This window comes from Netta rufina (genome assembly GCF_964035555.1).
Source record: "Netta rufina genome assembly, chromosome: 2".
In the NCBI taxonomy this organism is placed as follows: domain Eukaryota; kingdom Metazoa; phylum Chordata; class Aves; order Anseriformes; family Anatidae; genus Netta; species Netta rufina.
In genome coordinates this window covers 68,988,028-69,003,057 of record NC_140124.1, presented here as the reverse complement: position 1 = coordinate 69,003,057, position 15,030 = coordinate 68,988,028, and positions in this window count along the sequence as shown.

The window sequence follows — 15,030 nt, the reverse complement described above, 5'->3', positions numbered from 1 at the left end:
ACCCCATTACCTAATCTGAGCCCTGACCCTGGAAGTTTGATGTGAACCCCATGTTCCAGGCAGGGAGATGCTTCAGATCTGTTACCAGCATTTTGGCTAGGGATCTTGATGTCCAAGTCTGAAATTTCATTTCTTCATAGATTCTTCAACATGCAGGTTGGTGTTTGTAGGATACATGTGTTAAAGTCATCATATTAGTAAAGTTGCTTTTAGCCTATAAATAGTCAAAGCAGGAGAGGGTGGGCTGGGTAAACAGGCTTCTCGCTAGATCTGGTAAGGACTGAGTGTTGAAGTGAGGTCAGATGTGTTGAGACTTTTGGGGTAAGGTTTGCTCTGAGGTGGTAAGCATACCAGTTGTGGTCTGCGTGGCACCAATGATGGGTGGAATACTCAGATCTTGGAGAGCTGTGAGTTGGCAGGAATAGGTGAAGCCTGATGCTGACTAGAAATGCAGAGAGTTTGCTGACTGCTGCTGTTGAAAAGACAAATTTGGCCTAATTTGTGTGTTTAGGATAAGATGTTGCTCTTGATGTTCTTATACTTCTGGTTAGAATAGAAATTTGAGGAGTTGTTTGTCCTCAGTCCTCATCAGTCTTCTCATTCTGCAGTCCCCTGATGTGTGTGAGCTTGCTGAGTACAAGTTTGCACACGTTGTGGAGCATTGTGTCTCTCTGGGCTACAAATTAGCCTTTGTGTGAGACTTGAGAGCTACTACTATGGGTGGTAGACCTCAGGTCTGTCAAAAATTTGGGCCCTCAAGGAAATGTAAGGAGGCAATATCATATTGCATGAAACACACTTTATATAACTTGTTTTGTTGTAATAGTGGTGAATATGAGAAACAGTTCTTCCTTGGAGATGGTGATAGCTTGAGTGATGGAGCAACAGTCTAGATGGGAAAAGCTAGAGGGGAAAGAACAGTTGAAGTAGGGGCTGCCATTTTGTGGTCCTCCAGCATCTTCTGCACCATCACTTGTTTTGCATGTTGTCACTGGTCTATCTGCAATGCTCGGAGTGCTTTCCAGTTACCCTTCTTTGTTGTTCCAACCTGACCTCAGCTCCTTGCCATCACTATAGACTAAACACTGGCTACTTGAGAGGCAAACCACAGAAACAGCAGGGAGAGCTGGAGACACTTTTCAGGGCCGTTTTGACTTGTTTGAAAAGCCACTCCCCGTGAGGGTATGTGGCTGAGGTGGCAGATTTGCAGTGACTTGCCTCCATGACATCAGGAGCATCAGTGCAGCACATGGTGCAATTCATTGTTGGGGATGGGTAGGGACCAGACCAAGGGCTTAATCCTGCTAAAAGCTTGACTCCTGGTGCAACTGATGGGAGTTGAGAGCCATGCTGGATTAAAATAGGCCTGACTAGTTCATATCTGAGTAGGGGTGACAGGGACATAGTTTTCTGAAGATGTCACATTTCTGCTATTCTGACATGTTAGTATTGGAACAGCAGGAAAAAATAAGTAGTTCCTTCAAAGTTGTTACTAAAGCACTCAAAAGAGGAACAGTTCTGAAGAGTCAGTTATGCAGTTTTATTTTTTCAGTGATTAGTACAGCCTGTAAGACCAAGAAAGACTGAAAAGGAAGAAAATACCCTGTTTTTAATGACCTCTTTAAATCACCCGAAGTATTTGCATTAACATCTGTCATGTGCATAATGCTGAACTATGAGTGAAAAGACCCTGTTTTTTTCCTCAAAGTACATCAAACTCCACCCTGCAATGGAGTTACTTATATTTATTTAGAGAAAAAAAAAAAAGGTGAATTTTGTTGTTTTAGAGAGTCAAAAACAATTTGAACCTGACTTCAGTCAAAGCTTTCCAGGTACTTAGACAAATTTAAAACTTTCCTAAGATATTAGCAAGTCCTTGTCAAACATGTTTTATGGGCTACTTCCCCTCCCACATGTGAGCCAGGAACTCCCTCTCTTCTTTTTCATTTGGGGAAACCAGTTGCAATGCCCATAGACGCTACTGCAAAGTGATTTCCACTTAAATAGAAACGAGAAGTCAGCTTTCTGTGACCAACCAGCGTAATTGGTGGACTCCCTATTAAAAGAGCCTATGTACCCTGTGGCTGCCTATGGATTGCACTGTGCAGAATTAAAGGATTACAGTTTGTATTGGATTAACAATATCTGTGTTTGCTTTGCTCTGTATATGGCTTTGAAACATGTTTAATGAGTACATTTTATTGACAGTTGGTGAGCCTCGGTGGTGTGCTGTTCTCTTGCTTTGAGATGCCAGAGGAGTTAGAAATGGGAGCTGAGAGTAATGAAATGAGTTTGGTGGCGAGGTTTAAGTGAAAAGAAAGCATGTTTTCATTGAGGCCTGAAAGTACCTGTTATTGGCACTGACTTCTATGCAGCCAGGAGAAATTATTCTATGGTTTGCACAGAAAGAAAAGGGGGGCAAGTGAGGGAGAAAATTACATAGATTGCACAGAGCTGTCAGCGTGCACTGTGCTATCAGCATGCATGCCTTCAGGCTGTTAGGTAGAAATGCATGATAAGAGCACCTTCAGACTTGAGCCAGCTCTTCACTGCTGCTCTTTGCTATCTCACAGTTGTGTCGGTCAGGACAGTGAAGTGATATAAGGTCCCTGACCAACACAGCAGCTCTTGCAAAAGCCTCAAGAGAGTGCTGTCTTCTGGCAGCTTGCTTTGTACGTAAGGGATGGCATGGACAAAAGATGAAAAGGCTTCTGTGGGAAGGAAGCTAATGGCAAGCACATCAAAACTGTAGCTCGTTAGGAGTGGCTTTACCATCCCAGCACTGAGAGTGATTGTTTGCTGATGTAACGGAGTCCACCCTAGGTGTGCTTGGGCAGCATGATACGCTGCTGATTTATGCCGTGAAGCACTCCCAGGGGAGCTGTAGCCTTGCATCACTGAGCGACTCCCAGGCTGCTGGATCTGGCAGCGTCCATCAGGCTGCACAAGGCACGGTGACCGAGCTACCTGAGCTTTGGATGAGTCTGTGATGCCCAAACATCTGCATTCATGCAATTGTGGCCAATGGGTCAGGGATCACGATGCTGTATTGACATGTTTGAAAGAAAAAGCTGCAGAGCTCTTCCAGCCTTTGCCAATGGCAGGACCCAAAAGCTGAATGAAGCACATGGCTAGATGGGCATGGCTGGGAGCAGCTGTGTGGTTTGGGGCCACAAGTGACCTCTGATACAAAATACTTAGAGCTCCAGTTTGGTAGCTGTCAGCATTTGTGAGAGAAATGACAGTAAAAAAGAGGTTTAGAGGAGGACAGGTGTATTGATTGACATCTGGGATCTCCTTCATGCGGGGAGGACTGGTGACTCCTGTGGGCAGGAGATGGGCAGCTGTGGAGGTAGTGCTTCCTCTGCTGTTTCAAAATGGGGATTCTTCTGCGTCCCTCTTGCAAGTCACAGTGAAACCCGTACAAATGCTACTGGCCAAATTCTGTTCTCAGTTACACCCATGCAGCCTTCCTGAAGTCAGCAATTGTCTGTTTTGCAACCATCGCCTGATGCAATAACTCGAGGGCTGTGCATCCTAAAGGTTTAAGCTGTACTGGCATTCCCAGCTCTGTGACAGTGAGCAGTGCTTCATGTTAAATTGTTGCTGCCTGAGTAATTGGTGAAGAATAACTGAGGTCAGTGGTGTTACATGGCTGTAGCTAACTGCGCTGGGCCAGGAGTGCTCCTCCTCCGGTATCTGTGAGTGCACTGGGACCCAGAACAAGCCGGCCCTGGCTCTCCCTCACGCCGGAATGCCATTTTCCCACATCAGACACTCCCTGCACTAATTACACCCTTTTTAGACTCGCCCTTCAGCAATTACTTGTCTAAGCCCTGCCTCAAACTGACATCACTGGAAAGTCCAATAAAAATACAGCAAGCTTTCAAACCATCCCAGGAAAGCAGAATACTGTATTATTAGTAGTAGTATTTCAATGCAGCTGTTTGTTGCTGATTTCTTAACCTTATCTCGTAATAGGAAGAGTTTGAGTTCCCTCCCAGCAAACGGCCTCCAGGGTCAGCAAAGTCCTTGTCTATTCTTCAGTGACGTGCTCAAAGCCCAAAGGGCTTTGTGGTGGCTCCTTTCTTTTTCTTCTTTCTAACTCTTCTTTGCAGTGCCAAGCACTTCCTTCTGGAAGGCCCAATCCTAAGCTTCTCAAACCTCAAAATATCAGCCATCCCTATAAGACAATTATTGTTGTCTTTTTTTTTTTTCTTTTTTTTTTTTGGGGGGGGGGGGAGAAGGGAATAAAGCTGAAACATTTAACCTGAATTAGAGCAAATTTTTTTTTTTTTTTTTTTTTTTTTTTTTCCCATTATGATCCTGTCTGAACTGGCATCCAGTTCACTTGGTTAGCATGGAAGCAGTAGTATAGAAAAGAACATTCCAACCAAATAATAAGAAAGGAAACTACTTGGAAAAAAAAGCCAAGGAAGGTAATTGGAAATTTTTGCAGGGAAAAATTCCAGTTCTGTAACACCTGATGATGGAAGCATGAGGCTTTGCAATTGTAAACATAATTTCTTTCCACCCTGGTTGGCAATCGTATTCATTTTTTTGGGTGTAACCCTTTCATGTACACAGCTGCACGCCCCATTCCCACAGCAAGGCACGCCGGGTAAACCTTTTGATCTCACATTCTAGCCTTCGCTTGCTTGCACTGTGTTTATTACAACTTTTTAAAACTCCTCCAGACCAGGGAGTGATGGATGATCCTCAAGGAGCTGCCCTCCAGATCTCTGTGATTATACAGAGCTGATGGTTTCTCCCTGACAGGTGCAGGCAAGCTGATGTAAAAACCAAAACAAATTGTTTTAGTAAAGCCCAGCTTACTTGGTGTTGCCTCTTTCCTCTGCTGTTGCTCTCAGTTCAGGAGAGCAGAGGCTTTGCCATTTCTAAAGCAATGACTTCCACTTTTGCCTCTGGCACAATAACCTCTTTGAATCCCAAATTGCCTTGTACTTGCTGTTGCCATTTGGTACTGGTGGTGGCTGCTCCTCTGGAAACCCTGAGCACAAACCATGGGAGAGACCTTTGGGTCTGCAGAACCTCTTTTTACCTTTTAATTTCTTCCTGGTTTTGTTGCATTTTGTTTTTTCCTATGGTGCTGATGCCCAGTGTGCAGCGGGCTCTGCGGGAAGTGTTAGAGTCCTAAATTCTTTGCATGCTGAAAGCTCTGGTTGGCATCCGTCCCCAGGCCGTGCCCTGGTATGTGGCGCAGAGTGTGCAGGAGGTACTGCCAGGCTGTCCCGTAGCTCCCTTGCCCCTCAGCTGGTGGGTGATTTGCAAGCGTTCTGCTTGTTTGTAAAACACCATAAGTAAAAACAACTGTCTGCGTTTTGCTCTGATCTAAGTAGTGTGAAAACTAGTTACAGAACTCAGCTCCTTGCAAAGCATGGCTGTGTTGCCTTGCTGCTCTGGAGGTTGCAGAATGGCTGTGATCAGGCAGAGTGGACTCTGGAAAGACATTAAGTGCCCTTCTCCATTCCCTGCAGCTTGAGAAACCTTTTAATTTTTGAGATGCTGCACATGTGCTCATATCAGTTTCAGGGAAATGTAAGTGCGATGGTGCACAGGGTGCTGAACTCTCCAATATCAGGGATGGCCAAGTATCTTACCCGTTTGCTTCTGTGCATTGTATTGGCAAATGTTGGTCATCTGTGGTAAGATGACACAAAGCTGTCATCTATGTATGTGATTTGTGAGCAATACAAAAAAGCACATCTCTTAAAAAAAAATAAAATCTCGAATCTTTATGCAACTTGGAGCATGGCGCTTTCTGTGTTTTTGGGTGTGCACACATCACTTTAAGCTGCACCTTTCACAAAATACGTTGTGGATTTTTTTTTTTTTTTAATAATGGAGGAAAAAACAAATCATGTCCCTAATCCATCATTTGAAGCCTGAGGAGTTTGGATCGAATCTTACTTGAAAGGAGATGATATACAAAGCACATGCGTCAGCTCAGCTACTTTTTAATCTCTGTTTCGTGATTTGTCTGTGCTCAGCAGCTTTTTTTTTTTTTTTTTTTTTTTGGCTGCAACAGAAGCCAGCACAGTGCCTGAAGCACAGGCGTCACCCAAGCTACCTCAGCTGATGAAATTGAAGTCGCTTCCTGAGTGTTACTGTCCTGTGTGCTGCTGGGTGAGCTGGCTGTGCATCTGTGGCCAATTTGGGTCTGGGAGTGATTTACTGAGCTCTGAGCTGCGGCTGCTTCGTGTACAGCATCGGCTCTGGGACCACCACCATGAGCCATCACCACCGAAAGAGAGGCAGAGATTAAAGCCAGTTGAGGGGAAAAAAAAAAAAGGGATTGTTTGTCTTATGGTACTTCTTGGTAGGCTTTTTTTTTTTTTTTTTTTTTTTTCTCTTCCATTTATTCTTTTATTAAAAGATAGAAGGCTCTAACTCCCCAAAATGTCTGAGCTCCAGTCTTCCCTGGTGGTTTCCTTTTTGTAGTGAGTTACTGGGAGATGACAGGAAGATTCACAGAGGGCTGCTGTTACAAAGCCCGTGTGAGGAGTTCCAAAATACAAATACAAAAAGCTATTCTTGGGAGAGCTCAGGGCTGGATTAACAGGGCAAATTCATTAGCATCCATTTGATCTCAATGATTTGAAGGCAGCAGTCCTTCAAAGCCTTGGGTAGGGGTGAAACCCTGCAGAAACAATGATTTTAGAGTAGGAATCCTGTCTACTATCCACTGCTCTCTCTTAGCTATCTGGAATGTCCCAACTGTGTATCAGGAAGGTTTAAGCCACAGTAATAGTTGTTGGCGATGGAGTGCGTCTGTGTAAATATACATCAAACCAACTTTTAGTATCAATATTACCAAGGTTCCCCAAAGTGCTACTTAACTATTAGTTGAATAGTAATAGTTACTTGATATAGTAATATTGAGTATGACTAGTGTCACAGACAGATATGGGCAGTCATGCATTAACGTGGGGATATTAAAGGAGGGCTTAATACCATATTTCTTAATTTTAACAAAAACAGATGGTATTTTTCCAACTCTTGAATAACTGTAAGAAGAAAACATCTCTCTTAGTGAAAATGATTCTCTGTAAAAATGTGCCATAAATGTCCTTCTCCTTACAACCACAGCTTATTAATGCAGACCTCCTGAGTCTAGTATGTGGGGTGTATTTAGCTATGAATATCTAGACAATTAAAATCCCTTTTGGTATTTTCTCTGTCTGAAAATTGAAGATAATATAAGTAATATTAACACATTTACAAAATTCAACAGTCTTGGCACAAATATGGAAGTATTCAAGAAGAAAAATGCCTGCAAATGCATTTAGTGTGAGAGTTCGCATTTTTGAGAGGAAGCAGTATCACAGAATCACAGAATTGTAGGGGTTGGAAGGGACCTCGAAAGATCATCAGGTCCAACCCCACTGCCAAATATAGTACTCTAACAAATTTAAATTTATTCATGAAGATCTGTCCCCCAGTAACATTTGAGACCTGATAATAAGTGTGTAGGGGTATGTACTTAACACAAAGATGTATATTTGCAAACTCTTGAGTCGTGGGGAGGAGGGTGTGTGGAATCTGCATGTCTCTTGTGTATTTCTTGGGCATTAATGTTCCTCTGACCTTTCCTAAACCTGATAACCTTTCCATGGCTGGAGAGCCTGTCTTTTCCATGTGGACTCTGTGCAGGCATTGAGTGCCCTAATCCTTGCAGAAGATGAACATTTCTCACCAGATCATAGAAACATTTCATCTGTGGTTCTGCCTGGTATCCCCTTGCAGCTGGTGTTGGGGGTTGAGCAGTAATTGGTCCTGAAATTTTAATGTCTTCAGGATGGTGAAGGCCAGGCCCCCCCTGGGAGAGGGCCCTGCCACAGCATGTCAGCCACCACTGCTCTGCTCATCGGTTGCTCTGGGGAAGAGATGAGGTCTGGTGCTGTAATTACAGAAATCACTTAATAGTGACAATGAATGAGTGGAGTGGACTTTGTTTCAGTCATACAGGAGCAGAGCTCACCACTGGCATATTCAACACCAGCAGAATTGTCAGGCATTTAAACCTCTGCACCGGTGGGAGAGTGAGTCCTCCAGGAGCAGTGTGTGGGCTTCTGTGAAGAGCCTCATTGAACTTGGAAGTGACGTGCATGTGTGGATGTAGGTTTGCTTTCTAACACAAGTTAGCGGTTGGGTGAAGTGTATAAGATTTATAGCCACTATGGTGAATCCGTTGTCCCTTATGTCCTTTACAGCCATAAATACCCACACAGTGTAATTATGAAGAGAATGAAGTCAGTTAAAGGGAAGATTAGTGCAATGGTAATTAAAGAATTAGCGGAATTCAAGAAGCCTTCACCAAGTGCTATAAGAGATGTCAGCCTTTGGGGAAGGAAAAGCGGATGGAGAAGCATGGCCATGGAGGGAAGTTCATCAGTGGAGTCTCCTGTGAGTCAGTGCTGTTCAACATAAATGATCTGGGAGAGGGTGAGAAAGATCTGCAGGGGATGCTTAAGTATGAGGATGAGAAGGTTGAGGGTTGATTGTAGAGAGCTGCAGAACAACTTTGTGATGCTGACTAGCTGTGGAAATGGCAAGTTAAAATACAGTACAGAGAAGTGCAAAGTGAGGCACCTGATGAGGAAGGGGGAAATAATCCCCATGCTATGTACAGTAATGGAGACCAAGTTGGTGGTTGCCACTCAGGAAGGAGTTCTACATGTAAGTTTGTAACTGAGATGTGAAATATGCTCAATTCTCATTTTAAAAGAAAAAAAAAAAAGCATTATGAAAGATGAGAACAGAAAGGATGGTGTCAATATGTCACAGCGTATGTCCATGGGTCTGGGCTCTTTATATCAAAAGCAAACTGGAGAAAGTAGATTGAAATGTGTTTGGTGCGATGAGAAGTACAGAATAGCCACTCTATGAGAATTTCTTTGATGGCCTAGGATGCATCAGCATGGAAAAGAGGTGTCAGATGGCAGTCTACACCTCAAAAAAAGGAGAAAGTGGATGAGGAATGAAGGTTTACTGTGTCATTTAATGCAAGGTCTAGCAAAAGGTAAAGTTTAAAAGAAATGAATGTTGATACTTATTCACAGTATGGCTAAAGTTTTACACAGAAAAGGAGTGAATAAATTTATGAAAGGAAATCCATTACATCCAAGTCAAATCAGTCATTCTAGTATCTGCCTTAAAGCTCAGTGGATGCTGAAGAAAGATCTGGGGAGGTGTTGCTCTCTGCTTGCCTTGCACCTAAGTGACCCTCTAGGTATGTGCCCTTGAATACCCAGTGGAGTCTGGATGCTGAGGTGGTTGGGCCAGCCTTACATTTCTCATTAGATAAGCTTGTTCCTGTCTGAGCTACTGTAACTCCGCTTCTCAGTCCTTAATACTACACCTGCCATGGATGTAGAGAAAGGAATCAGCCTGAGAACTGGATTAAGTTCCAGCCATTGCCTGCAGTGATACTCCTTGGTCTTTGAAAAGAAGAGCTGTCTTTAAAAAAAAAAAAAAAAAAGAAAAAATATCTGTGGCTTCTTACTTATTACCGTGCTTCTCCTCTGAAGACTGGTGGGGAGGAAGCAACTGGAGGGGTTCCCACCTCTTGCAGGCAGCAGATAGATCGCTGCTGGAGCTGGCTGCTGGCACCTTTGGCTTTACCAAATCCCACCACCAAGGGAGAAGAGCATGCCCCTGTAGCTCCATTTCAGTGATAAGAACACAGCTGACTGGAAAATGCAGCAGGGCTTGCTCCTTCATTCATACATTTTTGAATATGTAGTTTTGTACTGTAGCAAAGTCTAATGTCTTTGAACAAGTTTGGGGTCCCTTTCAGCTGCAGAGCAGCTTACTGGGAGGCAACCTGCTCCCCAAAGGGTGTATGAGCTTGGTAGCTGTGATAAGCACAATGTGGGGGAAAGGAAGACATATTGCCGCTCCCATGCACTGCTATTCAGGATGCTGTTCATCTGGGACCTGCTGGGAGCTGGGCCACAAAAGGCCTCATGAGAGAATGGCTCAGCATCTTCCCTGACCACGCTTTCAGGTACAAAAATGTAGGAGATAATTCAGGAAATCCAGCAGGGAGCTACTGCTTGCCATTTTGCACCAGCGGGGAAAAGGAGTCAAAAGGAGAGGGCAGGGCTGGGCTTGTCAAAGCAGTGTCCTGAGCACACTCGAGGGTAGTGGTTCAGGATCTTGGGTCTTGCAGCAGAAAGGGCTGGACCCTCCTGAAGCCGGCCAGAGATGTGGTCCTTACCCAGGTGGAACATAGCACTGCTTTATTGGCAACCTGACCTAGCAGGTCAGGATGAGTTTTAGAAGTATGTAAAATGTAATATGTTAGTGGGGGGGAAAAAAAAAAAAGCAAAAAACAAACAACAACAAAAAACACAAACAAACATTTAAGAGAAATAAAGCTAGGCAGCTTCACATGCAAAATCTGGGCATTACAGTGATCACGTGGGCTTTTCCTCCTTCCCTGTTCGCTGTCTGCTTCTCTCATAATCTCAACAGGCAAAGGACAATGTCTAGCTTTTTATCTTTTCGTGATACAAAGCATTATTCTTTGATCACTATCAGTATTGTTTGCCTGGATAATATTGTCTTTTCAGGGAAAACACACAATACATGGAAAAACACACAGTAATAAAGAAAAGTAGTGGAACTATAAATGTAGTTTGGCCTGCTCCTCAGCTGCCATAAATTGCATGTGCATTGCAACTGTCTGATAAAGTACTGCCTTATTACATGGCAGAGTAAGAGAGATGTATGAGCAGGTTTCTGGAAAGGCATTAATAAGTTAAAACCAAGTGATAGGCTATCACAAAGTTGTTGGAAATGACAAACTTTTGGTAGAGGTGTTCAGTGAGATGGCCCGATGGGTGGTAAAACCCAGCAAGGGCATGATGCCTGTGAGGCAGTGCCGGGGTGGCTGCAGCCACCCTGCACACACAGCTGGTCTCCAAACATCCCTTCAGCCCGTTTGCAGCTGAACCATTGACAAAGCTGTGCTTTGAGAGGAAGGAAAAGGTGGGTTTGGTTTTTAAAGGCCTCGCTTGCACTAGGCAGCAGGGAGCTTTGTGTGTTCCCTGCACTGATTGTGTGCCATGTGATGGGAAGGGCATGGTCAGGAGAAACACTGGACTGAAACCTGGGCACGTCTGAGAACAGTGCTCAGGGATGACGCATGTTGGCAGGAGGCATCAACAGATAGCAGCTTGTCACACCATCAAAGGCTGTGCACCGACTGTGTTGTTTCATACTATGCTCCCTGGCATCAGGTAGGGCATACGGGTTGGTCAGTGAGCCCATCCCTGAGCTCCCTGCCCTTTCCCTGCCATGGTATGCTAATAAAAACCCTGGCCTGAATCTTTCATCTTGTCCCATGCGTTCCTTTGCTGATGTGGAGCTAGGAGCAAGGGCTGGAGAATGAGAGATAAAGCAGGTTTGTTTATGGCTGAGTCAGAGGACAGTCAGATGCAGCGTTTTCCTTGTAACCCAGCAGCTGCATTAATCACTGGGGCTGCAGCTACTCCCAGTGATGGCCAGAAAAGGGGCTGAGTTTCACACTCTTTTGCTGATACCAAAGGATTTCTCTGCAAAGGCTCTCTCCCCAGCAGGTACAATTAGAGTGTTTTAATAGGTACACAGGATGTGGAAAGATTTTTAATTATTGTGTTTTAAACGCAGCCTAACCTCAGCAGGAACAATTGTTCTGTGTAATTTCATGTTAAATGAAACAATTTTGTACTAGCAGTGAGGTAATCAGAGCATCACTGGGCAGCTGGCTAAGAGTGGCTGTTTCTGCAAAGCAGTTATGATCTGCTAATGCTGATGCCTTATCACATTGCATACACTAATGTGGGGCTTGCTGGGGAGTTCATAGCAGTTCAGTATGGCCTGGGTATGATCACAGGTCCAATTTGCAGAAGCCTTTGTATATGCTCAAACATGCTGGGGTCATGTAAATAAGGTGTTTGTGCTTACTTAGAGAAGGAACAAATAAATCCCATGATTGAAGCCTGATGCTCTGATTTCAGCAGAATGGCTTCGGCTCCTTGCTCTGCCACAGACTTGAGGGCACGGAGCAGTTGCTGGCTGCCTCTCTCCTTTTATAGAAAGTGGGAAACAATGTCTCATGAATAGAAGGGTTCCCCTTTTATTCCCTAATGTCCTTTGACAGGTAGAATTTCCCTGTTGAACTATATATCCCAGCAGAATGAAGTTCAGCGCTTTGCCCTTTGGACTTCAGGAGGTTCCTTCTGCTGGAGCTCTCTGAGCTCTCAGCTTTACTATGAACCCATATCCCTTGTTGCTAGGCGGAGGCTTTCTAAGTGGCTGTATGAGTTACTGTAAATCGCATGAAAAAAATACGGTTTATGATCCTACACCACTATGTCATCTTTCAAAAGCATCCTCTTAAACCAATAACAAGGTGGATGGATAATAGTCACAGATTATTCTCGTACAATTCTTACTCTGATAAATGAATAGGGGAAAGTGGGGTAAAAGATCATAAAACGCCAAATTCTTTACTTCTATCTCTCTGCAAAGATACCACTCCTGCTAGACCTATGATATCTGAAATCTCTTCAGAGGACAGAATTACAGAATGGTTTGGGTTGGAAGGGACCTTAAAGACCACCTAGTTCCAACTCCCCTGCCATGGGCAAGGACACTTCACTTCCCACCAGACCAGGCTGCTCAAAGCCCCATCCAGCCTGGCATTGAACACTTCCAGGGATGTGGCATTCACAGCTTCTCTTGGCAACCTGTGCCAGTGCCTCACCACCCTCTGAATATAGAATTTCTTCCTTATATCTAATCTAAATGTACCCTCTTTAAGTTTAAAGCCATTCCCCTTTGTCCTATCACTGCATTCCCTGACACAGAGTCCCTCCCCAGCTTTCCTGCAGGCCACATGTAGGTATGTGAAGGCTCCTGTAAGGTCTCCCTGGAGCCCTATCTTCTCCAGGCTGAACAACTCCAACTTCCTCAACCTGTCTTCACAGGAGAGGTGCTCCAGCCCCTTGATCATCCTCAAAGCCCTCTTCTGGACTCACTCAATCTAATAGTTTCATGTCCTTCTTGTGCTGGGGGCCCCAGAGCTGAACGCAGGGCTCCAGGTGGGGTCTCACGAGAGCAAAGCAGAGGGGGAGAATCCCCTCCCTCACCCTGCTGGCCACAATCCTCTTGGTGCAGCCCAGGACACGGCTGGCTTTCTGAGCTGCAAGTGCAGATTGCTGACTAATGTTGAGCTTCTCATCCACCAACACTCCTGGGTCCTTCTTATCAGGGCTGCTTTCAGTCCATTCTCCATCCAGCCTGTATTTGTGCTTGGGATTGCCCCAGCCTGGGATGCACAGCGTCTGCTGGGCTGGTGCGGGACTGTAAGCTCTTGCTGCCCTTTCGCCAGGGCATGCCCCCAGTGACGTGTCACAGCTTCTGTCCCTTTGGCTGTGCTCAGCCTCTGCTGTGAGCAGTGGCACGTTCAGCGGCCTCTAACATCAGAGCCACCTTACCGTGCTTGCTGTGGAGCCTCTTGCCAGTACCTGCATGCTCAGCAGGTCACAGCAGTTCCCCCATCCCCTCTTCTTGGGCCTCACCTTACCCTTACAATTTCTGTTCATCCGATTGCCTCATGCACATACTTTTCTTTCTTTCTTTCTTTCTTTCTTTCTTTCTTTCTTTCTTTCTTTCTTTCTTTCTTTCTTTCTTTCTTTCTTTCTTTCTTTCTTTCTTTCTTTCTTTCTTTCTTTCTTTCTTTCTTTCTTTCTTTCTTTCTTTCTTTCTTTCTTTCTTTCTTTCTTTCTTTCTTTCTTTCTTTCTTTCTTTCTTTCTTTCTTTCTTTCTTTCTTTCTTTCTTTCTTTCTTTCTTTCTTTCTTTCTTTCTTTCTTTCTTTCTTTCTTTCTTTCTTTCTTGTTCTTTCTTTCTTTCTTTCTTTCTTTCTTTCTTTCTTTCTTTCTTTCTTTCTTTCTTTCTTTCTTTCTTTCTTTCTTTCTTTCTTTCTTTCTTTCTTTCTTTCTTTCTTTCTTTCTTTCTTTCTTTCTTTCTTTCTTTCTTTCTTTCTTTCTTTCTTTCTTTCTTTCTTTCTTTCTTTCTTTCTTTCTTTCTTTCAAGACCTGCCCTCAAAAGGTTATGTTCCCATAATATTCACAAGTCCCATGTGTGACTGCACCCTCTGCTCCTACCCAGCCTCATTGCTGCAGAGGTCATTGTTGTTTTATTTTTATTTTTCATTGTCAACATGAGTGCCAAGTTGGGGAGTCATTTTCAGTCTTAAAGGCAATGGTGGGGAGGAGCTCAAAGGTGTGAAAATAGGAAAAGGTAAGTATTTTTTGGCACTCTGGTCCAATGCCACAGTGGGATGGACCCACTTCTGATGAGGAAAGAGGGCATTTCCTTGTGTTCAGAGGGTGGAAAGTACTCCACTTACACACGTGGTTGGCTGTGTGGGTTATTTTCAGACTTTATTGTGGTCTGCAGCTTGCTAGACCCATAAAAACAGTACCTCGTGTTTTCTGTACAGCTAACTGCTAATTACCAGCAACCATCACTTACAGAACAAAACCAGGCAGCCATCCAGACTACATGTTGCTACCTGTGACAGCAAGCAAATCATTTAAAATTCATTGATAGCAAGGGGATGGGAGGGTGGAAGCCACCTGCCTTTCCACACCCATCGCTAAGTACTAGGACAGTCTTGTGGGAGCTGGAAGGTGCATCAAGAATACTAGAGGTAAACTCCTCTCCTACTCCTGAAAAAGGGTGTGCCCTTTGTAAAGCTCAGATCCAGTGCAGCTTTGAAAAGAGTAAATGGGAAATAGCTTGTCCTAGGGGTGCCTGACTCGCACATTGGTGTGGCTTCTTGCAAAAGTGAAGATTAAAACTGCTGAGTGGTCAGCTTGAAAATCCTTTGCACTTAAGTGTGTAAAGAAAAGAGCTTTGGACAGTTTCTGCTTTGAGATAAAATTTTGGAATATGTGGAGACTAATAGGTGCCACCTACTTTTCATGCCTTCTTTGCAAGGTTATTCTGTGTCT